This window comes from Lacerta agilis, chromosome 13 (assembly GCF_009819535.1).
Source record: "Lacerta agilis isolate rLacAgi1 chromosome 13, rLacAgi1.pri, whole genome shotgun sequence".
NCBI classification, from domain to species: Eukaryota; Metazoa; Chordata; class Lepidosauria; order Squamata; family Lacertidae; genus Lacerta; species Lacerta agilis.
In genome coordinates, this window is record NC_046324.1 from 34,387,640 (window position 1) to 34,412,691 (window position 25,052).

Below are 25,052 nucleotides of genomic sequence, written 5' to 3' on the forward strand. Positions count from 1 at the left end.
ACCTTTGCAGACACAAACGATACTGAAAGCAGGATCAGGTGTGACCACCCTGATACCAACATGAACGCACATCGTCATGGGTGCACAATGAAAAGGACATCTGGAGGGGGCCTAATAAGAGCTGGAGTGGGTATTCACAAGCATTTGCAAGTTGCCAAATGACTTTGCCCTTCATATTCTGAATTCAGTAGTTGAATCTGTACTTTGTGAAATTTTAGCTTCAAAATCCCAAGCTGATTCACTCTTCCCAGTATCTCTCAGTCCTCTGATTTGGGCAAGCGCCGTAGATATCATAAAGTATCAGCTGGCAAATACTAAATGGGCCACTGATTAAAAATGCTGCTGATGGAAAACATTGAAAGGAATGTCAAGTTTTAGAAAGAGTGAGATCAGATATCACTGGATGCGAAACGGAGATTCCAGACTTTCGGCAAAAGTTGTGTTCAGAGACTAGCTGGAGAAAATTCAACATCAATATTTGCAGAGGAGAATTCTGGGAACAAATTCAAATTGAATTCCAGAGACTGAATCCGATCTAGCTACAAAGTCTGCTTGAAATTAGTGGCATCCATGGGAGACTTCCCTGTGATTAGAGATGAGCGAATCTGTCAATTTCAGTTTCCGATTTTTCCAGTCTTAAGTGAAGGTCAAGTTGGTAGTAGAGCACATGCCTTGCATGCAGAAGGCTCCAGGTCGAATCCTTGGCATTTCCAGGCAGGTTTGGGGAAACCCCTGGAGAGACACTGGCAGTCAGTGCAAACAACACTGAGCTAGGGTGGGAGGGTGGCTCAAATTAGTCAGGGCATGATGAATGCTGCTTACCTTTAGGCAAGGTACATGTTTCTTGGTGGGTAATATATCAGGGTACCATGTTCAATATTGCTGAAATGAGTTTATTAAAATCATATGAACACATGAACAAAGAAAGAAGCAATACATTAGTGTGGCACCTCCGTTGACATCAGGCAGCTATCTTCACTGTACTCTTTTTGCTGCTTAAAACATTTTGGTCCAGGCAAGCCTATCCAGCTACATAGGATGTGGACATGAGTTTTAAATTCTTTTTAGCTACTATTGGTTCTAATCACCTTTTGGATGTTTTTAAATACCATTTTCATTTGGTTTCTATCAATAATGTTTATTATTATTATTATTATTATTATTATTATTATTATTATTATTACCCCGCCCATCTGGCTGGGTTTCCTCAGCCACTCTGGATGGCTTCCAACAGAACATTAAAAACACAATAAAACATTAAACATTAAGAACTTCCCTAAACAGGGCTGCCTTCAGATGCCTTCTAAAAGTTGTTTACTTCCTGGACATCTGATGGGAGGGTGTTCCGCAGGGCAGGCGCCACTACCAAGAAGGCCCTCTGCCTGGTTCCCTGTACCTTCACTTCTCACATGGAGGGAACCACCAGAAGGCCCTCGGAGCTGGACCTCAGTGTCCAGGCAGAACGATGGGAGTGGAGATGCTCCTTCAGGTATACTGGACCGAGGCCGTTTAGGGCTTTAATGTTTAGTGGGTTTTTTGTGTGTTTTTTTTTTAGTAAACCACTTAGAAGTTTCCTTACAATCAAGTGGTAGATACATTTTGTTACATAAAATAAAGAATTCTAAGGGCCAAACTAGACATTTTTTTATTTCTTTATTACAGGGAGCTCAAGATGATGTGTATGGTTCTTTCATCCCCTACCCATTTTTATCTACACAACAAGCCTCTGAGGTAGGTAGGGAGGCAAGTAGGTAGATTAGGCTGAGAGACTGGCCCATGACCACCCAAATGAGCTCTGTGACTGAGTGTGGGATTTGAACCCTGGTCTCCCAGGTCCTCGTCTGACACTCAACCACTGCACTACACTGGTGCTAATAACATCATTACAAACACAACTGTGGTTGTTGTTGTTAGTTGTTGTTGGTTGTTTTTATTTTTTTTAAAAAAAGAAACCAGAAGGTTTTGATGGGGAGGTCAATTTTTGTTGCCCTCCTGCCTGCTATGATTTTTTTTTAAAATAAACACAGTCATTGTGGTTTGTAAGGGTAACTCCCCCCAAAGAAGCTACCAGCCCCTTGAAAAATTCCAAATTCATCACCATGATCCACTAGCTAAAGGGAGCTTAAAGCAGGTGATTTGTGGTGGATCTTTGGTGGGGGAAAGAAGGAGTTAAAGTTCCCCGTGGCCTGTGGTCCAGATGGAAATCCTCCTCTACACACACACAAACAAACAAACAAACAAACACACCCCATTAATTTAAAAAAGCACCACAAATACTGTTTGCAATTCTTTGTTAAGGTCCATTTTAGATGGTCACTCCTTTAGGACAGGGAGATTTCATACCTGATCTTTGTAAAGTGCCACACTTACGTCGATCTCTCCTCTCCCTTTAAATTAATAAATAAGGGAAGCTGGGGTGTACAGTTGTGAGAATAGTTGTTTGGAAAGGAGATGGCTTAATGGATTCTTAAGTAAAGCAGGAGACAGCACTGGGTGGTTGCCAAGCATCTCTGTTGTTTGGGAAATTATAAACAGCCCACAATTACCAATAAATACCTGAAAGGGAGATTCTTCTTCCACCTCCACAGGCTGCGTAAACACAATACATTTCTAGCACATGATTTCTTCCCCCAAGGAATCCTGGGGATTGTAGTTTGTTAAGGGTGTCAGAAACCATAGCTCTGTGAAGGTTAAATTACAGTTCCCATGATTATTATTTTTTTGGGGGGGGGGTGGAGTAACATGTTTTAAACGATAGCATGTATGCAGGCAGACACTCCTCGGCTAAGGAGGTTGTCATCTCACTGTAGAGAAAGGAATCAAAGGACAGCCTGCAGCTTGAGTTCACGTGTCACTTTAAACCATGGTTTAAATAAAACTTAAATAAACCATGGCTTGGTACAGACATGGGGGGGGGGAATCTATTTCATCCTGAGGGCCGGATTCTGACTTGGTGAACCTTCCGCGGCTGCATTCCAATGGTGGGGTGGAGAATAGAAGACAGTTTCGGTAGGTAACTTGCTCTGTCTCTGAGCCATCATTTGCTCTTGACTGTGTTCCCTAAACCCAGCCTCTGTTTAATTGGTTGAGCTCAGGATCCTCGCAAAAAAAACCAAAGCAGACCCCACAAGCCTGAAGCTTCCCTGTATCGCCGCTAAAAGAGAACAGATTTTCGACTTTTGGAGTGCTACACAAACACACATACGTTCGCTGTGCACCCCCCCCCCCAAAGCCCAGCCCAGTGTTTGAGAGCTCCTGTCTCTTTAAGAGCCTTTTGGCTGCATTCCAGCTGCTTGAAAGAGAGCTAAAGAAACCCACAAAAGAGGAGGGGGTGGCGGCGGAGTGTGCGTGTTTGTGTGTGTAGGACAGTGTATGCCTTTGTCAAGCGATGCAAGGTTTTTTCTATTCCGGAAAGAATTTGTTGGGGGTGGATGATGAGCAGATAGTTTTTAAATGGTCTTTTAATAGGTTTTTAATCTAGATTTAAGCCACTTTACCATGAAGCCAGGAGTTAATACTCCAATTGATTTTAAATGGAGCTGGATTGCATGCTGCATTTATTTACTTGTAATCTCTTGAGCATATTTGTTCCCTCCTCCTCAGCTGAATAGAAGAAGATCCCTGCTGAGTCCAAAGGACACTCTTGTCCAGCATTCTGGCCAATTAGATGCCTATATAGGCAGAAGCCCACTAGCAGAACATGAGTTCTATCTATCTATCTATCTATCTATCTAGTTGTTTACTGGCCCTTCGACCTTAAGCTCGCAGGACTGGTTTTTACAACAATTAAAACACAATGTTAAACACAGTTGAAAACAACTTACAATAAAGTGGGTCCTAAAAATATACACATCACAGATGTCAAAACCCAGGGGAAAGAGGTGTGTCTTCAGCATTTCCTGAAAGCTGTATAATGAAGATGCCAGACTGTGGAGTTCCACAGCTTAGGGTCTGCCACAGAGGATCCCCTCTCCCAGGCCAAACACCCTTGAACTTGAATTTCTGATGGTGGAAGAACTACCCAGAGGCCCCCCCCCCCTCCTGCCAATCTTAGCACCCAAGGAGGGAAGGAGGAAAATTTTTCAGGTACTGGGGACCTAGGTTGCCCATAGACTCATAGAATTCTAGAATTGGAAGTGACCACTACCATCCTCTAGCCCAACTCCCTGCAATGCAAAGAACTTTCGATTCCCACGACTCTGAGATTACTGTAAGTCTCCTATTCTACCGACTGAGCTTTGGTTAGGGCTTTGGAACACTAATGTGAGCACCTTGAATTGGGCCCAGAAATGCATCGGCTAAGGTTTATGTGAGATCTAAACAAAACCCCAGCCAGTAATCTGGCTACTGTATTTTGGACCAGCTGAAGTTTCTGAGTTGTCTTCAAGCACAGTCCCATGTACAACACATTGCAATGTTCCAGTCTGGAATAGCCCTCTCCTGCTCATGAGCCCCAGATTGATATTCAGAGGTATCATGTTTCTCATCCTAGAGGCAGCTTGTGGTTAATCGTCATCACCTAGATGTATTACCTGCCCTTTACCATAAGGTCCCCGGGGCTGGTTGCATCGATATACCGTATATAACACAAGATTAAAATAAATTAAAACGATTCACAATGCAAAGAATAGCATGGGTCCTTAAAATATTCAGGTGTCAAAAGTCAGGCTAGAGCCTTGTAGCCATGGATGGCCTGATCCTCCATGAATCTGCATAATGCCTTTTTAAAATCATTCAGATTGGTGGAATTTAGGAAGCTAAATTATATTGAGTCTGACCATTGGTCCATCTAACTTAGTATTGTCTACACTGACCGGCAGCAGCTGTCTGGGATTTCAGGCAGGGGTCTCGCTGACCGGGGATTGAAATGGAGAGCCTCTGCTTGCAAAGCTGAGTGCTTTCCAAAGACCATAATCACATCTTTTTTTATTTATTGCACTTATTAGACACTTCTTTCTTTTTTTCTTTTCTTACAAAAATTAAACTCAAAGTGACTCAAAATATAATAGAAAAATTAAACCACTAAAGCATACAACTAAAAAAGAAGTTTAAAAAAAACTGACATACTTAAAAAGCAGCGTAACAAATCCCACCCACTGAAGGAGGGCGAAATATCTAAATCTCTCCAAGCTTAAGGGCCGAGAGCCTGCCTGTCACCTAAAAGTAGGCAGTGATGGTGCCAGGAGTGCCTCCCTGGAGAGACCATTCCATAATTGGGAGCCACCACTGAGAAGGCCCGTTCTCATGTTGCCAACTTTCACACCTCTCTTGGAGATGGCGCATTGGCGCAAGGAGAAGGACCTCAGATGATGGATGCTGGTTGTGCCTATGCACAACTCGCAGACTTAACATTTATAGAATAAGAACAAGAAGAACATATGTTTAAAAGAAGATTGGAAAACATTTATTGGATATATGGGAAATAACTGTGTACAGCTGAAAACGCTGGCAGTGTTAAGATAAATTCAACAGTGTAAACAAGTTTTGATGGGTGCAATAATGGAATACTGAATGGTATAGTTTTTGTCAAATATGCACGAATTTATGATATGTAAAAATGAACCATAGAAAGTGAAGGAGGGAAGTCATTGATATCTTAAGGATGTAAAATGAGTATTTTAAATTGTGAAACAGAAAACTTAATAAAATTATATACAGATGATGAATGCTGGGTCCAGGTTGGTTCATGTGTGGCCTTAGGGTAGTAAATTCCTTTGTTTTACTATATGAAGAAGTCCTTCCTTTTGTCTGTCCTGACTCTTACAACATTTGGCTTTAAATACTGTAACCTGTGTTCGTAGGGGAGTCGCTCCAGCCCCCTGGTCATCTGGGTTGCCCTTTTCTTCACCTTCTCCAGATCGGCAATATCCTTGAGTTTTCCAGGAGCTCACCTTTCAGGTGATGTTAGCATCAGAGGCTATTGGCCATGACAGCTAAGCCCTGCAGATGTAGCACTACTGTTGGCTGGCTTTAAAAGAGGATTATCCAAATTCATGCAGGGAAAGGTTGTCCATGGCTACTTCTACCTCCATCGTGGGAGCAACAGTGTCCTTTTTTCAAGCACAGGGGCATCTGTGGTCCAAAAAGAGAAGGGGGGAATGACTGGGTGCATCATTTAACAAATGAGGGGGGGGGAGAAAGAGAGTACCGGTATATGGAAGAGGCAAGAGAGTGGATGCGGCAACACTTAAGGAGAATACTTTACACACCAGCAGAGCCAAGGTCTCCCCCCATTCCCGAACTGCAGCCAAGAAAAATAAATACCAATTCAACACAACTACACACAGGTCAATCGCGAAGTAGGATTGTCAAAATGAAGGGGGATGTTGCTTGCATTCACTAGCCTTTAACAGCTGCTGGAATTCAGATATAAAGAAAGTCCAGCTCGGTTGGTCCCTAGGTTTTCTCTTTAGCCATGAGGACTAGCAACTTTGGACGACCTTTTCCGACAAACATTTTCCCAAATCCAGCAGAGGGCAGTTTGCGTCTGTGCTGATATGTCTGAAACCTCCCCCACTCCACAAATTCCAGAAGATCCTCTTTGAGAAGTGTCACGACCCATTTCACCCGCACCCCAATTTCCTGCACCCATAATCCACTTCAGTTCCCCAAATGTCAAAGCATCGTGTCACGTATTTTTAAAAGGCTGTTTTCTTCATCCCCCCCCCCCCCCCGCATTCACAAGTGAGACGCAAACGTGTAGAAGAAATCCCTTGCGGGCTTCAGGAACACCCGCCCCCTAGAATCGGAGAGAAAGAAGGACTTAACCAACAACAGCATCCAGTAAAGCAACCAGATTAACCCTGATCCTTAAACCCCGACGCTTCTTCCTTTGAACCTTTTGGCAGCCGCTCAAAACGGTCGCAGCAGCTCGGGCGTGACCTAGAAAACAAGACAGAAATGGGTGAAAGGAAGAGCGGCGGAACCCGAGGCGCTTTAGGACCCGGCGGAGCCGCGGCGGCTTCGCCAAAGCAGGCAAAGCAAGCAGGCAGGCAGGCTGCACACACAGAGCGAAGCGCGGAAGCGCCGGGGAGCCCCTGCCCGCTCTCCAGGCAGGCAAGGAGAAGAGCCACACACAGGCGTTCATTACAGAGAGGCGCAGAACAAAAGGGAGCAGCCACAAGGCGGGCTCGCGGGCGTCCCGTCCATCCATCCATCCACCCAGGCGGGGAAAGAGCGTGCGGCTGGGCTGGGTGGAAGGCACTGCTTCTTCCTCGTCACGATGCCTGCCTGCTCCGCGGGATGCAAGCGACCATGGGGCTGCAGCTGAAGGCAGCGGGCTGTCGCTGCTGCAGCCGCCGTCTCCGCCGGTGCTCGCCGCCCGTGCTGCAGAGCCGCTCCCGTCTCGCCCCAGCAGCAGCCGCCGCCGGTGGCCAGCAGCAGCAGCAGCAGCAGCAGCAGCAGCAGCAGCAACGGGCTGCGGCGCAGCAGTAAGGTGGCCGCGGCGGGCGGCGAGCCCCCTCGGGCGCCTGCCTTGAGCGCGCCGCTCTCCCTGGGCCCGGCGCGATCTGGGGGGAGGAGCGAGCGAGCGGCAACCCGCAACACAGCCGCCGCGTCTCCGAGGACATGAGGGCAAGAGCCCGCGCCCAGGCAGGTGGGTCCGGCTCTAGATTATTGTGGGCAAGAAACAGGATTGGGGGGCATCGCGGGAAAGCAAAGGTGAATGTGATGGGGGGGACCCCTCCCCCCCCACGCTTGGAAGCGACTGTGGAGGGGTCTTTGTTTTGGGGGGGTTGCATATGTGTGTGGGGGGGGATCAAGACAGGTGAGATGGAAAGGGGATTTGTTGTTGGGGGGAGAACTGGGTTCCTCTGGAGTGGGGTTGGTCTCTCTCTTGCATAGATGCAAGAGGAGGGGAGTAGTTTGGGGAGGGGGGGCGTACGATGGGGGTGGGGGTTAGGAGCGTGCGCGAGGAGGAAGACGCCTCTCGGTCTATCTCCCCCTCCCCCCACGGGTTGGGAGAGGTGACTCGGGTGCTAGAGTGGGGGAGGGGCGCGGTGGGGAGGGGAGGGGACGGGAGAGCGCCAGCCAGGCGAGGTTTCGCTTGGGCGCCTTTAACACAAAGCGCTGCTGAGAACAATGAAGTCCCCCCCCCCATCCCGTGCGCCGCCCCTCCTCCCATTGCTACTTTCCACCTGCAGCGGCAGGAAAGGCGATGCCGGGATCATCCCCGCTGCAACCCAGGCAGGGATGGCGAGAGCAGGCGGGCAAGGTGCGGGTGTGGGGAGGTGGCGATTCTTCCAGCGCAAGGTCAGCATGTACTTTGTGAACACCCCACCAGCACCACCGCATACTCGCTATTTAAGTGCAAAAGTGTGCGCGTGTGCATGTATGGGGAGAGGTTGGATCTCTCCGGGGAAAGCACACACAGCCCTATCTTAATATGGGGCTGGGGCTCTTTTAAGGAGGGGCTCAGCTTATATAGTCTGCTTGCTTGGAAAACACCCCCTTCCCTCCCGCCTCTACACACTATATTGAACGTCTGTAATGCAGGACAACAACGACAACCCCCTTCTCATTTGCGCTCGCTCTCTCTCTCTCTCTCTCTCTCTCACTCACACACACACACACACACACACACCAGCTCGGGGATCTGCAGAAGGTAAGCCCCGTAACCAGCGTTTCCCCGCGCGCGCACGCACTAGCACACACGCGTGCATTCATGCACATGGCTTTGTCTGGCGTGCACCTTCTTCCTCTCCCCACCCCCCGGGGGGGGGGAAGACAGAGATGGCAAGGCAATGTGGGTGGTGGGGAGGGAACCAAGGCTTTCTTTTTCTCAATGGGCTCTTGAGAAGCCGCCCTGCTGTGTTCTGCCCGTTCCAATCCCACCTGTTTGGGGTCATTGCTGAAGCAGACAGGGAGTGGCCAGTGTGTTGTTGGATGGATTTACTGTGTGTGTGTGTGTGTGTGAGAGAGAGAGAGAGAGAGAGAGAGAGAGAGAGAGAGAGATATTTTGGTTCTGTAGCATCCTTTTCACCAGATCTCTTTCTCTCTCTGCATATGCAGAAGGACCTGTGAGGAGAGGTGGTACTAATTTAAGATGTAAAACATTCCCCTTGGTTACTCCCTGCCTTTAATGTGGAGTGTTTGTTCATAGGAAGGTGCCATACACAGAGTCAGACCACTGGTTTACTTGGCTCAGTATGTCCAGAATTTCAGACAAGGGACTCTCCTCCCAGCCACACCTGGATGTGCTGAGGACTGAACCTGGGACCATTGTTGCAGGGAAAGATGCTCTGTTCTGCTAGACTGCACTCCCTGTCCCCCAACCAGTGCTTTATTGCAATGGCTTTCTAACCATTTCCTGGGAAATAGCTCTGGAAGGTAGTCTGTCTATCATGTTCAGCCTTCTACAATGCACAGAGGGGCATTGGGTGTGTTCTGGGTTTTCAATGGGGAAATGATGAAGTCAGGGAGGCTGGCTAAGAACCCTACATTGGCCTCCAGCAATCAGGCGCCCTCCAGATATTTTGGACTACAACTCCCAACATGCACTGGCTGGGGCTTGATGGGAGTTGTAGTCCAAAACCTCTGGAGGGTCCCTGGTTGCTGAAGGTTGCCCTCCATGAACTTGGTGTGCATCCTCAAACATACCCCAGAATCCTCTGCAACACGACAACATTCCTTCACAGATGGGTCTAGGAGAAAAGACTGCAGATCTCTCAAGGTAGAAAGTTTTTTTGGGGGGGGGGGCAAAGCCCAACATGTTGCTTTATCGGTAAGATTCATTTGCCGGTGACCAAAAGGGCAGCGGCAGCTCCAGTGGTGCTGCTGGTGATGATCAGGCTGATAAGATGCAATCCTGTCCTGCAGTTTTTCTTCTGGTTCTTGTCTGCATGGACAGGTTTCACTTGGATTAGGTGGAGGGGTAAGCTCTGGGGACTCCCCAGACTCACTGCCTATATTTTCAACCCATTCCTGACAGCTTGGAACTCAGCATGGTGTTGGGTAGAGCCATCTTTTTCTCAGTTCCTGGGAGGAGAGAAACACTCTTAGTGGTGCTGTTTGTACATCTTACAATATGTCCACTAAGACCAGGGCCTTTAGTGTGGTGGCCCCTGCCTTTTGGAATGTGCTCCTGATTGACAGCAGGCAGACACTAAAGTACAGTGGTACCTCAGGTTACAGACGCTTCAGGTTACAGACTCCGCTAACCCAGAAATAACGCTTCAGGTTAAGAACTTTGCTTCAGGATAAGAACAGAAATTGTGCTCTGGCAGCACAGCGGCAGCAGGAAGCCCCATTAGCTAAAGTGGTGCTTCAGGTTAAGAACAGTTTCAGGTTAAGAACGGACCTCCAGAATGAATTAAGTTCTTAACCCGAGGTACCACTGTATTGGCATTTAGGTGCCTGCTTAAAAGTCATCTGTTCACCCAGGCTTTCCCTGAGGAGTGATCCAGCTTTGTATGAACTTGTGGTGCATTTTGGATTTCTTTTATTAGTGTCATTTTATTGTTGATCTTCTGCTGTTCACCACTGTGATCCATTTTTAAAAACGTTGGCGGTATAGAAATTTTTGCAAATAAATGATAATAATAATACAGTTGAGAAGGGTAGCTCTGTTCCTTTGAGGGAGAAAAACCACGAGAGTATCTTGTAGTACCTTAAGGACAATATGGCACAAGCTTCCACAGACTAGAATCCACCATCCAGTTGCCTCTCACAATGTGGACTCCCCAAAATGTAATGCTGTAATAAAATCTGCCACCGTCACGTGATGAGGGTCATAACCCAACCCATTCGGGTCCTCAGTAACCGTATCAAATTGGTTTTACCTGAAGCGTAGATTTGATAGGTTCTGAGGACACAAATGGGGCCCCTCCCTAGTACTGGGGTCTGCAGCTCCTCCTCTACTTCAATTCCATGATGCATCATTATTGTTAATTCTTCCTTTGGTTATTTGAACTCAGCTGGGAGGTAGGTAGGCAGTTGTGTAGAGTTTTTCATTCCAGAAATGTTCAACATCTGATGCTGCTTGGCGAATCCAAAAAAACCGAAGGGTGCTATGCCTGCCTGCCAGAGTTCTTTGCTCTCCTGCCTCTGTCACGTGACAGGGGTTGCAAGATGCTGCAAGATTTTGTGTGTTGTTTTAACACAGTAGCAAAGCTTCAGGGCTCTTCTCCCCATTTCTTGGAGCTGCCAGGATCTTGGATTTGACTTCTCTTCCACTGTTCTCCCTGTGTGATAAATGACTGTAGACTGCTTTCTGGTTCCAAAGAGAAAGGTGGATTCCCAGAAATGCTGGGATCCGTACATATTAGCTGTATGTTGTATCATTTGGTTGCTTCCAGACAACCTTTTTGGTTGAGCATTCCTCCTGATTGGTTTGCATAAAGTTTTCAGGGGGGTTACACAGTGTTGCATCAAGCAAGTGTTATCCCACAATTTCCAGCGTATGTCCCTACCACTTTCCTTATTGCAAAAAGACCAGTTGCGTGCATGGGGGATGGGGAAGGGCAGTTTGTTGTGCAAGAGCACCAAATTGGCTTGAATTCCACATTTCCCGGAATGTGATTGCATCTCACCCCAAAATAGCAATGGTCAGAAGCACCATTTATCTATTTTTCCTCTGTGATCAGTGTTGTTGTTGTCATCGTTAGTGGGTTGGCTAGCACCAGGGAGACCAGGGTTCAAATCCCCACCCAGCCATGAAACTCACCAGGGTCAGTGACTGCCTCTCAGCTTAATTTACCTCACAGGACTGTTGTGGGGATTAAATGAAAAGGGTGGGGAAACAACCATGTACACCACCTTGAGCTCCTTGGTGGAATATAAATGCAATCAGTAAAATAAATATATAAATAGCACAATGTCTTGGCCTGTTGCAATTTCCATCACTGATTATACTGTATTGATGTTGGTTAAGAGAAGTGGGTTTTTATAGCCTCGCTGTTTACTAAAAGAAGCTCTCTTTCTTAGACTTTGTCCGTCCAGCCATGTGTTGTCTATGCAGGCTGGCAGCCTCTCCAAATTCTCAGACTGAGCTCTATCCCATCACCAGTTGACTGCCTTTGCAACTGGAGATAGTGGGGATTGAGCCTGGCGCCTTCTGCTTCACCCCTTCCTACTTTGATACTGGCAAAGTTATGAACCTAAGAAGACCCTGGCTGCTGGATCTGGCTGAAGGCCCACCTTGTCCATCATCATGTTCTCAACAGTGGTCAACCAGAAGCCTCAATGGGAAGCCGACCAGCAGAACCTGGTTGCAACAGCACTCTCCTCTCTTGTGATTCACAGCAACTGGCATCCAGAGGGATGCTGCCTCTAATCGTGGAAAGAGAATACCGTTTTCATGGCTAGTAGCCATTATCCTGAATAAATTTTATCTGATCCTGTTTTAAAGCCATCCAAGTTGGTAGTCATCACTAGTCTACATTTAGTGGGAACAAAGGCATGCTTTTACAGTGGTGCCTCGCAAGACGAAATTAATTCGTTCCGCAAGTGCTGTGCATTGCATGGTGAAGTCCATCTTTTTGTCTGTGCTAAATCTTCAGCTTCTTTGGATAACCCCAGTGGGTTCGAGTACTATGCGAGAGGAAGGAAACCTTCCCTCTGTCCATACCCATTTTATACACCTCTAGGTTGGCATAGTGCTGGCTTGTGCCAGTTTTCTTTGGCTCTTCTGCAAGTTGTGGAGACATTATGCCACACCCATTTGTAGACTGAGGTTAGGTGACCACAAAGAACACAACAAGAGCCAAGGGTTATAGGCCACTGCACTATTCAAACTCAAGGCGCACTCTGGGATGTCCTGCAGTCTTTCCAAGAGCACCCATTTCAGAACAATGACCTGCTTGCGTGGCTGTGTGTATATGTTTTATTAAAAGGGGCAGAGGGGAACCTTCAACTGGTATCAATTATGCAAATTCAGCACAACAAGAGATCCCTCTTGTTTTGCATACATTATTCTGCAATTTCTCAATAGCATAAAGAGCAGTTGTTGACATCCATCACAAATGGCTTCATCCCTTATCATAATATTCTACAGCAAAGCTGCTGGTGAATTTAGGTAGGATGAGATTTTTCACCCTGGGTTAGCAGGCAGGGGAGGTGTCTGGGGTTTGGCGACCCATTTGGGGTATTTACCGGTAGTTGCAATTGCCGGATACCCAACATGGCTTTGAAGTCAGGCCCAACACCAGCAGTTACCCAGGGCAGGCATTAGGGTCACCCTGTCATTTGCCACCCCACCGCCCGCCCACCCTCCTGATTCTTTTTAGCAGTGCTGCTGCTTTTGAATTGGAGTATTATTGTTTTCATAGTTCTGTACTCAAGGGGGGATCTCTACACCCACCCGGGGGGTGGTTTCAGCACGGTACCACAACCCCCAAAGTCTGGCACCAGCCCCATCTGAAGTGAAAGAGGATACAGGGCAACACAGAGGCCTCAGACCCCAAAGATTTCACTGAACAAGTGCCCAGATCTAGGTGCCTCAGAGTCTACCTCACGGCTCTGCCCGACGCGGCTCCTTCATGGCACGGGGGCAGAGCCGTAGCTAGGTGATCTTGCGCCCCTGGAAGAACCGTCCAGATTGCGCCCCCTAGCCATGGACAAATTAGCTCTTTTTCCCACCCATTCAATTCACCCTCTATTAAAAACCTTTTCTAATGAGGCAATAATCAGTATTTTTATTTATAGATATATTTTTAGTGGATTTTGCGCCCCCTCCCCATCTGCACCCCTGGTGGGGACCCACCTCACCACCCCCTAGCTACGGCCCTGCACGGGGGGCTGGATCTGCCATGGAGGGATGAGCCAGGATCAGACATATCTAGTGGTAACTTCACATGCTGGGGCCCAGAAGTCTTCCAACTAGAAGTGTCATCCATAATTAATCCACAAGGCCCAATTTAATTTTTACATGCCCAGAAGACACCTGGGTAAATTAATTTGCTTTGCCAGGATTAATGATGGGTGGAACCATTGGTACTTCAGATATATAGCATCCATAAAGAGGTTTCACTTACCGTATCTTAGTAACTTTTACAATTCTCTTTTAAGGTAGTCTAGCACAATCTCCAATTTACACGTTGTATTTGTTTAATTTATTGTCCGCCTTTCATTCAAGGCAGAACTCAAGGTTCTGGTTCAATGGTGGTCTCCCATGGACTCAGACCTGGGTAACTTCAGCAGAATTATTATCTCTTGTGCTGATAGACCAGAGATAGTCCAGATATTGCTGGACTCTAAATCCCATCAACCCTAGCAAGCATCGCTAATGGTCAAGGGATGATGGGTGTTCACAGCTGAGTTGAAATTTGATCCAGGGGGTTCTAGGTTCTTAGATAATGCTCTTACCTACTTTGCTAAACCAGTCATGTCAGTCAGGAGTGGGGGACCTTTATCAGCAAGAGGGCCACATTCCCTTCTGGGCAAACCTTCAGGGGCCACATGCCAGGGAAGGGCGGAGCCAGAGGCAAAAGTGGGTGGAGCAACGGATGGGAATTTTAGCTGTGTACAGTAGGCTGGTGTTTAAACCCACCCTATCCTCCATCCAGGCAAACAAGAGGCATGTTAATACACCCTCCAGCCTGGAAAAAACTCCCAAGGAGGGTGTGAAGCAGGGCCAGTGAGGGGTGTAGCCTGGGGAGAATCCCAAGGGCCAGATAAAGAGACTGGGGGCCACATTTGACCTGCAGATCTGAGGTTTCCTCACCCTGGCACCGTTGGTGTATGAATGTCTGCAGAAGTAGTGACCACTCTTCTGTACCTAGCCCGGTTTCGTTAAACACACACACAACAACACACAATGCAACATTTGTGAATGTTGTTGATGTGGTTTGTAAACCAGAAAGCAGCTATTTTTAACTCAAATTCTATTCCCTAGAAATGTGACTATTTAATTTGAAAGATCTGGTTGGAAGCCTGGCTTCCGGTTATCAGCTAGTCTCTTAATTGCCAATCACTTTTGGGTACCGTATATACTCGAGTATAAGTCGACCCAAATATAAGCCGAGGCACCTAATTTCCCTACAAAAACCTGGGAAAGCTTATTGACTCAAGTATAAGCCGGTTCACCTTTGCCGCTATGGTAGAGGAGGAGGAACGAGCAGCCCGAAAGCAGCCCTTTAGGCTGCGCCTTCCTCTTCCTCCTTTGCTACTGTGGAGCTCACCCCATCACAGGGTTTCGAACCGCCATTCTTCTGATCAGCAAGCCCTAGGGCTCTGTGATTTAACCCACAGCACAATGTTCCCTTGTGTTATACAGAGAAGGCTGGGATCCTGTCCTGTTTAAGCAGGAGCCAGGGAAAGTGAGCACCTGTGGGGTTTTAATACTTCCTTAACTGATAGGCTTTCTGCCTTCTGGGGTCGAAAGTTTGCATTTATGTGAGCAGTTCAGGAATGGAACAAGCTGCCTGGGGAGAGTAAAGAACCGCCGTTCTTGTACACTTCTTAAGGAATGGTTGACTGGGGTGAGCGGGCAGCGGCGGCACGAGTGGAGAGAAAGGGCTCCTTTCTCGCCGGCCCCACCGCCCGCCTCACTTGAATATAAGCCGAGGGCAGCTTTTTCAGCAGAAAAAATGTGCTGAAAAACTAGGCTTATACTCAAGTATATACGGTATGTGTGGTCACAGGAAATTAGAGCATCCACGCTTTCTGCCAGAGAAACAACATCTTGCGCACTAAAATAAATCAATAAAAGGTACCATTTTCTAAGAGCGTGAAACCTTGGAGTATTTAATACATGTGCGATCTGCGTTGGGATGGTGCTATTGTAGAGAAACGAGGAATTCAAAAAGCAATTTGCCACACAATTTTATGCACGCCTACTAGATGCCTTTGAGTTCAAGGGGATTTATCCCCCGATAAGTGTGTATTGTTATTATTAGTTTAGTATTTATTAAACATAGTCGCTTTACTAGCAAAGCCACTCAAAGCAACTTACAATATTGTATTGGCTTTTCAAAACCTTAATTGTGTTTGTAAAGCACACTAAGTGGATTGAACGTAAGAAGAGGTCTTACATTCTGGATCAGAACAAAGATTCGTCTTGGCCAAGCTTGGGGAACCTTGTAGGTGTTACTGGACTCCAAATTGCAGGAGTACCAGCCTGCATGGCCTATCCTCAGGGATGATGGGAGTTCAGCTGTAGGCGGTCATCAAGCAGAAGCCAACCAAAGGACCTAGAATAAAAAAAGGTCCCATTCTGAACAGGAAGTCTTCATACATGTATAGCCCTTCTTGTCGGTGAGATAGCCAGCCAGGGGAGGTGGAGTCACTTCAGTGCCTTGGAAACCCATTTCCTTGGAGATGCCCCAACCTGGAGCTGTGGTGTCTCACTTTGTGGGCAGCCCTGCACACAGATGGGAGCCCTTTGCTCTACTCCAGATGGCTCCTGGTGCCCTTTCAGGACTGTTTGTTCTCTCTATTTGTCTGACACGTCATAAAACAAGTTCTCTAGGTGTTGTGCCAAATCAGGTTCTAAGAAGAATGCAATAAATCGTAAAACGATAAATCTTAAAACAAAACCCAACCCAGCATAAAATCCAGAAACACAAAAGATCAGCACACTATGTTACAACACAGATCATAGAACCAGGCAAATACAGCCCAAAGTTGCATTTTCTCTAAAGGAAGCCGATGCTAATTCTAGGTGTCCTTTGTCTCCTTTCCCTCGCTGTCAGCTGTTGTGCAAGAGTTCTGAGCAAGGGTGATCATGCAGACACCTATAAGGTACAATAGTATCATTTCCTGGGCAAAAGAAGCAGCTGTGCTTGGGCTTTGCAGTCTCCATTAGAAAAGTTAATTGCCCTCCAGGGCTCTTGGGACTTCAGGGCCCTGATTTCTGCCATTACCTGTCATTGCTTCTTTCAGCTCAGTTCTATCCAAAGTGAACTCAGCTATGGAGTCATGGTGAAGATGGGAATATACATTTTTTTCAGTCTGGAACCTAGCCCATACCAAGAGCTCAGGGTGGTTTGAGAAGGAAAGAGCAAAATTCACTGCAGAAGCTGAGCCTGCATTTGGATGCGGGGAAAATTGCCTTAGTTTTGCTGGTTATAATGCTTCCGCTTCTGCCCCATTTCCTAATGCTCCTTTCACACTGCAGCGGCCTTTTGACCGATATAGTGGCATGTTGTGCCGAATTTCATTCACACCAGTGGGCATGGTGTGACACAACAGTGTATGTCATTGGACAACACTGATGCTTTCTGCGCTGATACCAACACACACTTTCTCCACATGCCTTCTTCTGTTCCCCCATGACACCCCCCCCCCCATGAAAACAGCAGGAAAGAACTGTACACTGATATATTGCCCCAAATTTTGTCACTTTGCTCCTATGATTTTCCTGGTCAGGGGTGCTATAAGTGGATTTATTGTGGAATCAAATAACATGGAAATGAGCATTAACATGAACTATATTCCATTAGCTTTCCAGAAGTAGCTTTTGTTTTGTGAAAGCTCAAATATAATGTGGAAACAGTCAGAGAAACGTTGAGGAATAAAACTACTGTGTGGATGCAGCCTGAACTGAATACAGAATCCCTTTTGGTGGAGCAGACGACCTTGGGTGCAATCACACTGAGGCTCTGGGTTTAGGAAAGTAAGAAAGCTAATATTAATTATTGGAAATAGATATTTAATAGGAAAGATCTGTAAATTTATATGGCTAAGGGAGGGGGAGATGCAATAAGCCATGCTTGCTCGTGCATCTCAAGAGATGAGCTCCAAGTACATCTGTGATTTCACAAGGGAGGCATAGATAAAGAGGAGGAAGGCGAGTAGGAAGTGAGGTCAGCAATCCTAGGAGTATCAATCTAACACTGAAGGAAGATCAGCAGGTCCACATGAGAATGGCAGTCTAGGTAGCTTGGAGGTTCCTCTCTCTACCCTTTCTCATGTAGATGCATCAGCCCAGGTGCAAGCTGAGTTGCACCCTGATACTTCCAACACAGAACAACTTAAAAATCAGGTCTGTAATGTTGCATTAGTTGGGTGAACATGGGTGGGTCCAGCCCAAGTTTGGTTTGGAGATATAGAACCATCAGAAGGGAAAGCAGGAGGGGCTTTAAATATGTCTATCAATGCTTACAGAGTCCTTCTTTTAAATCCAATTCAAGGAAAAGCAAAAGTGCTCAAAGTCCGTCAGCAGCCGCTGCTTCGTGTCGTCGGGAAAGTGGTAGATCCTCAGTACCGCACCGGAGCCCCGCTCGCTTAAACAGACCTTATTAGGTTTACTCAAGAGCAAGGACGGCACGTCTGGTACCCGCTGGATCCCAGGTCTTCAGGACACTCCTCCTGAAGTTTTAACGGAGTCCGCAGCATGGTTGCGGTATCTCCTAGCCCGAAAACACCGGAGCCCCCTCGGAGCTGAGAGAGCTCCTGACTGAACGGAATGGCGCTTCACCGGAAGAAAATAACAATAATAATAATAAAATAAAGATGCCTATCAATGTTCTGGGCTGACGAAACATAGGTCAGTCATTCACCAACTTGGATAACTTTAAAAGAGAATCGGACAAATTCTTGGAGGATAAGGCTGTGATTGGCTACTAGTTGGAATGGCTATGTTCTACCTCCATGGCTGGAAGCAGCAGTGCTTCTGGATTCCAGTTGCTAGAAGCCACAGGGAGACTAGAGGGCTCCTGTGCTTGGGTCCTGTTTGAAGGTTTCTTGCAGACATCTGGGTGACCCTTGTGAGAACAGGGTGCTGGACTAGGTGAGCCATTGGCCTGATCCAGCAGCCGCCTCTTAGGTTCTTAGGTATGTTATGAATCATATTCAGAGAGGCGGTGTTGATGTATGGAAGTGAATCATGCCCCTCACCTCATATACTTCAGTAATATCTTTGGTTTTATCGCACTGCCAGAAACTCATTTTTAATTAGACTGGTATTTTGTGTTTTCTTCCATTTCATTTGTATTTTTGTATCCTTGTTAAATATGAATAAGAATTAACTGAAAAAAATAAGATTCCTCTCGGCAGTTAGCAGCATCTGAGTGGGACAGGAGAAAGCGCAGGCACATTGATCATTGGGTTGCAGACTTTCCTAATCATCATCATCACCATCATATGCTTCATTCTTTTATTGGTGGGCTATTTGAAAATAAGACGGCAGTTTTAATTTTGAATTTTTGAATTTGTATTTTAATCTGTATTTTAAATTGATTGTTTTTATGTTTTTGCTGTGATTTTAATTAGTGTTAGCCGCCCTGAACCCGTTTTTTGGCTGGGAAGGGCGGGGTATAAATAAAAATTTATTATTATTATTATTATTATTATTATTATTATTATTATTATTATTATCATCATCATCATCATGTATTTATTTATACCCTGCCCTTTTTCCTGACGGGACTTAATATAGCAAGGTCAGTTGCATTTCTGTTTAAATTATGGTCATTCTTTCTAAATTTCACGCAAGTCTCTGCCTGCTTTCACCCACTTTTTTTTTACAGTTAGTAAGCAACCATTCCATTAATTAGTGAATCAGTCCCCCAAAGCTTTGGATCAGCTTTTGCCAACCTGGTAAATTCCAGATGTTTTGAACTACAACTCCCAGGGGAGCTTTTTACTTGAAGCTCTTCTGCTCTGGTGTGTTACCCTGTAAAGGGGGATGAGGCAGAAAATACCCAAGATGTTTTTCTCTCCCCCCCCCCCACAATGATGTGAGTGGAAGCTTATTAAACTATTACCTTTTGAAAGCTTCCTTCTATATCTCAACAAGGACATCTCTATTGAAGTTTGGTAGTTTGCAGGTTCACTGAATTATAGCCCAGCCCTCTGCATGTTTACTCCAAGATAAATGCCACTCAGCAGCAGTCATCTGAGTTTTACTCAGAGTAAACCCATTGAAATTAATGGCCTTTAAAGGCCATGTTCATTTGAATTTAGTAACGAACCATTTAGTATAAGCAGTAAACCAGCCAGCTCAGCCCTTGCTGGATTATTTATGAACAAGTTAAAAAGCACAGGTCCCAACACCCACAAGGATGAAGGGAATGGATCAACTCTCCAATGAAGAAAGGCTGCAGCGTTTGGGACTTTTTAGCATAGAGAAACGTTAAATAAGAGGTGACATGATAGAAGTTTATAAAATTATGCATGGCATTGAGGAAGTGGGTGAAGAAAAGCTTTTCTCCCTCTCTCGTGACACGAACTTGTTGTCCAGTGATGGTGAATGCTGGAAGATTCAGGACAGATAAAAAAGTATTTCTTCATGCAGCATGTAGTTCAGCTATGGAACTCATTCCTAGAGGAAGCAGTGATGCCCACCAACTTGAGATGGCTTTAGAAGAGGATGGACAAATTCATGGAGGATAAGGCTATCCATGGTAACTAGCCGTGATGACTATGTTCTGCCTGGCAGTAATGCAACCAGTTACCAGCTGCTGGAAGCCCCAGGAAGGGAGAATGCTCTTGTGCTTGGGTCCTGCTTGTGGGCTTCCCTCGGGCACCTGGTTGGCCACTCTGGGAACAGGATGTTGGACTAGATGGGCCATTGGCCTGATCCAGCAGCTCATGGTGACCACGTGATTCCGGTTCAGATTTGGCTATGGCAGGAGTATTAGACAAAGCTGGCAAAAGGTCCTCCTAGCCACTGAGAACACTTAGAACAGGCATGTCCAAAGTCCGTTTTGGGGGCCTAATTCGGCCTGCCGGTGGGTTTAATCTGGCCCCTGTGGCAGTTTATGTACTGGGGTAAAATCCTAAAAAAACAAACCCAACCTTAATCCTAAAAAAAGGTCAACAACTTCAGTTGGCCCTTTGGCGGCCCCCACGGCCCTTCACTTCAACAAATCTGGCCCTCTTTGAAAAAAGTTTGGACACCACTGACTTAGAGCTCTAATCCCAAAGATGGACCCAGCAGTATCTCAAAGTGTTGTGTACCTGCTGCAGCTTCACCCAGCGCAGGCAACTGACCTACCCTCTGGACACGGGAATCATCTTCCCACAGAGACTTGTTCTTCCCGGGGTTCAAGCTCAGCTTGCAATATACCGGTAATAGAAACCTATATGAAAACAGAACAACTGCATATATAAAAACAGTTTAAAGCAACAACAGCATATACAGAAAATCAATTCAAATCCAATACAGTTCCCAGCTGGGATAAAGATCTCCATTTAGGCTTGTTGAAAGAGGACCGTCTTTAGCAGCCTGCGTTGGAAAAACAACAGAGAGATGCACAGGATCACACACACTGTAAATGTGTGGCACAGATGGGCCCATGTGTTCTAATCTTCTATGTCTTTATTCAAGAGTAATAATCCCGGATGCATCAAAAGAAGTTTACTCCCGGTGTGTGCTTTAGGACTGAAGGAGGCAGAGTTTAAGGGCTCATTTGCATGCTCATTTTCAGAATTGCCCAAATGCTGCACTTCTCTAGACATAATGCACTTTCCAGACTTTTATTGCTCGGATAATCCCCCACCCAACCCCAGCACTGCGCAATCCAGTCCTATTTTCTTCTTGTCGCAGTTTCATGACTGACTTAATTGGGTTTCCCTCAGTCTCTCAGTGCTAAACAATATACCTGCAAAACAGCAAGCAGGTATGTGTGCATGAGAACTGGGAAAAGTCTATATTTGACAGAGGTGGGATCAGCTTCCAGCCCCCTGGCAGCCCACCGCCCTGCAGTTTTGATAGGAGAGATGGGAACTGCTGAAGCTTACAGAGTTTGTTGGTTAATTTCTCTTGATTGGAGTCAGCAGAGCTGGCTTCGGGTTTGAGGGCGCCCTTGGCAAAACTGCCCAGTGATGGGCTTCCTCCTTCATCCATGGGCCTAGTACCTAGTGGTGTCAGGAAGCACTGAATAATTGAGCCCAGTCACCATTTTAGTTTCCTATGTTGCCCTAGAGGATTGTGGGGGAAATTTGATTAGGCCCAGCTGTACAAGACTGCTTAAATTGTGGGCCAGCAATTTTTGTTTTTTAAAAAGTGGGTAGTTTTAGCAATCCTCCCCCCCCCCCAGGTTTGGAAACAGAGGGAGGGGGTCGCTTGGAAACTGAGGTATCAGGTATTAGCCAGTGGTTGGGGAATCTGGGTCCCTGGATCACATCACCGTCTGCAGGTGAAAAAGATCCACCGGCTGTTGTGTTCTGCTTTAAAGCAATCTATTGCAGAACATATCCAAATTACACATTTATCTATCCAGGGGGAGATACAACACTATCTTGGGGGAAGTGGGCGGGAGGCACAGACTGAAGGTCTCTTTCAGAAGCAAAACAAAGCACGGGGCGGGAGTGGGGAGGGGGCATTTCCAATTTAGGGCCCTGGATGACCCATGGTTTTAATGAGTTGATTTTAATTTCTATAGGTCAAGCTCTTTCCAGCCAGGGTTGACAAGCATGTAGAAAAAGGAAAAAAACCGCCAACCCATCAGACCCTGGAAATTGGCAGTTTTTGAGCTGGACCAGTTGTGTGTAAAGCCCGGGCATTTGGGTGGCTTGTCCCTGGTTTCTGGTCTGTTTTCAAGCACATTTCAACCGCTAAATTTTTTAGTGGTACCTCTGGTTAAGAACTTAATTTGTTCTGGAGGTCTGTTCTTAACCTGTAACCATTCTTAACCTGAGGTACCACTTTAGCTAATGGGGCCTCCCACTGCTGACACGCCACCGGCACACGATTTCTGTTCTCATCCTGAGGTAAAGTTCTTAACCTGAGGTACTACTTCTGGGTTAGCTGAGTCTGTAACCCAAAGTGTTTGTAACCTGAGGTACCACTGTAGTACCTTGGTACCCAGGGCCAGTGTGCCAGATTCGGTGGAGCCCTTAGCACCAACCCTTGTCATTGAACCTCCCTGCATGTCAGGTACTGGCTGGATGAGGAAGAGTGGTGGGGGCCACCTGCCCAAGAGCCCCCCCCCCCTTGGAAGGGCACAGAAGATGACGACTTAGATCCTAGATCCTGATGGTGGGACACTGAAGAGCTGTCTGCGGAACAGATAAGCGCAGCCTTCATCTGCTTGGAAAGAGAGGCTAGAGAGGGAAGGGTGGGGCTCCTTGACACTGCAAATGTCTGAGAATGAATTCGCTTTAAATAGCCCACCTCGTCTGATCTCACTGCAAACAGATCAGAACAATGCTCCATAGACAGGACCCCTGGTGAGAGGGGAAATTGGTGGGAGTAAAGCTTGGAAGATGGCTTTTGCAGGGACACGGCTTCCAGCCCTCACCTCCGCTATACCTGCTGCCAATGTCCTTTTTGAATTTAATCTCTTTTGGGGATATAAAAATACATCATTTTCAGCAACGGTCTGTATTCATCACATGCAACACTGCTTCCGTTCCACCGCAGCTCGTCTTCTGCCAAAAAAACCACAATTTGTCTTGCTGCTTGCTGTGGTGAAATTACATAATTTGTTCAATTAATCACGTAATTACGTTATTCCACCCAATTCATTCCATTGCAAAGCAAACACAATACAAATGGGAGGGGGCTGGGCACTATCCATGGCATATTGCTTGTTGTCTGAAAGCAACAACAGCAAATACCGACCATATCCATTGGATTGATTTCCGTTCTGGATGTGGGATGAATAAGCGAACATAGGTGATTTCCACTCCCGTTTCCATTTTTGCTGGAATTCTCAGATATCTCTGGTCTCTGTGCAGCGCTGGGGGGCCTGGGAGGGCAGCTTATGGTGATGATTTGCTCTGCCGTGAAGGATTGGAGGCTACGAATGGAGGTGACTCTTGACTTGCTTAGACTGATTGCTTAGATTGATTGTAGGGAAAGGGGAAGGTGATGGATGGGGAAAAGGAAAGGTCAAGAAGGGAAACAAACACTGTGGCAGCAAAGGGAGGGTGGGAAGAGGAAGATGAGTCAGTGGCAAAACTTGGAATGAAGAGCCATAGCTCAGTGAGAGAGCGTTTGCTTTGCGGTAGCTCCAAGTCAGGCTGAGAATGTCTTCCTGTGTGAAACTGGAGAGCTGCTGCCAGCCAGTGTTGGTAGTACTGAGCTAGATGGGCCAATGACCTGACTCAATATGCAGGAACTTTCTATGCTGATTCTAGGTTTTGAAAGAAGGGTGGTAGCTCAGTGTTATAGTATCCCTTTGCAGGCAGAAAGCCCGTGGTCCGACTTCCAACATGACTGAGAAAAGCTCCCTGTTTGAAATCCAGGAAAGCTACTGCCGGGTCATGTAGGCAGTACTGAGCTCAATGGACTAGATCAGCACAAGGCAGCTTTCTATGTTCCTATGTCTTTGGGCTTTAGTTCTGTGGTACGGCATCCTCATTGCATGCGGAAAGTCCTGGGCTCAATTCCTGGCATCTCCAAGTTGGGTTGGGAATGTTCCTCATTTGAAACCATGCAAAGCCACTGCCGTTCAGTGTGGGTAGCACTGAGCTAGATGGACCTGATATCGGCCACCCGCAGAGCCGGCAAGAAGGCAAAAGGGAAGAGATGCTGTGAGGGACGGAAGAGTTAATTGGCCATTGTTCCCAGCTGTGTGGCAGAGCTGGGTTTGTTGTTGTTGTTGTTGTTGTTGTTGTTCAGTTGTTCAGTCGTGTCCGACTCTTTGTGACCCCATGGACCACAGCACGCCTATCTTTCACTGCCTCCCGCAGTTTGGCCAAACTCATGCTAGTCGCTTCGAGAACACTGTCCAACCATCTCATCCTCTGTCGTCCCCTTCTCCTTGTGCCCTCCATCTTTCCCAACATCAGGGTCTTTTCTAGGGAGTCTTCTCTTCTCATGAGGTGGCCAAAGTACTGGGTTTAGCTGAAGCCAAACAGAGGAGATTTACTTTCAGGTGGGGTGTTATGTTTTATCGGCCATCAATGCCACCAATGTGTTTGTAGAAAAGCAAGCAGAGGGGAGATGTAATTCTATCTGGCCATTCCTTGAACTGAGGGTGGAGTCCGCGAGGCAGACGCTTCCAGCAATGGGCTGTAGGGCTGCAGCAGGGTGGTTAAGGTGTCTGATCCCTGGGGAGTTTTCCTGCATTGCAACAAGCCCCACTGGAATGGAAGGGAGCTGTGCCATGTTGCTTGGCGGGGGGGGGGGGAGGCAAGTCATTAATTAGCTTTGGGACCAAGGCAGCATTTGGATTCTGCACCTCCGGTGGCAAAATTATGAATTAAATCGCTGAGTTCTGCAA

The 25,052-nt window shown here is 46.7% G+C and overlaps 1 protein-coding gene across 2 annotated transcripts in view; it reads left to right on the forward strand.

The window, feature by feature from the left end:
• Nucleotides 1-25,052, forward strand: part of SBK1 (SH3 domain binding kinase 1) — a 63,858-nt gene that overhangs the window by 24,593 nt on the left and 14,213 nt on the right. Inside the window, exon 1 of one of the 2 annotated variants that reach the window (XM_033167270.1) lies at nucleotides 7,487-7,594. The exons of the other annotated variant lie outside the window; for it this stretch is intronic. The gene's annotated coding sequence lies outside the window, so the exon portion shown is untranslated. Of the gene's footprint in view, nucleotides 1-7,486; nucleotides 7,595-25,052 lie in introns of those variants that run through there. 2 annotated transcript variants of the gene reach the window in all.